The sequence below is a fragment of the Triticum aestivum genome, chromosome 4D (genome assembly GCF_018294505.1).
Source record: "Triticum aestivum cultivar Chinese Spring chromosome 4D, IWGSC CS RefSeq v2.1, whole genome shotgun sequence".
Classification (NCBI taxonomy): Eukaryota; Viridiplantae; Streptophyta; class Magnoliopsida; order Poales; family Poaceae; genus Triticum; species Triticum aestivum.
In genome coordinates, this window is record NC_057805.1 from 213,861,159 (window position 1) to 213,861,722 (window position 564).

Sequence of the window (564 nt, forward strand, 5' to 3'; positions counted from 1 at the left end):
CGCCCTGCCCGGCGCGCCTACACACGCCCGTGGCCGCGCCCTCTCCCCCCGTGAGCAGCGCCCCTCCTCTCTTTCCCTCGACGCCTCCGCCCGCACCTGCCCCGTCCGGCCTCAAGACGCGCCCCGGCCGCGCTCACGGCGGCCCGCGCTCACCGTTGCCTTGCCCCGCACCATTGCCTCACTCCCGCGCCAGTTCCCTCTCCCCTCTGTCCCCGCGCGAGCACCACCGCTCGCCGCTCGCCCCGTCGACGGCGCCCTCGCCTCCGTTCCCCCCTGCTCCCCCGCAAGCGCCCCCTCCTCTGCACTTGGCCGCGGCCCTGCTCCTGCGGCTCCCTCCACCGCGCCGGAGCCCCAGCGGTGGCCGGTGGTTGTGCCCGGGCCACGGCTCCCGTGCCTCCTCCCCGTTGTCCACGGGCGAGGCCATCCGTCGGGCGCCCGCCCGCGCCCGCTTGGGCAGTGTCCGCCGCCCGCGCCCGCGCCCGCTAAGGCCCAGTGGCCCTATGACAATGCGACCCCACTCAAAAACGTTAAAAAAAGAATTTAAAAATAATAATAATAAATGAT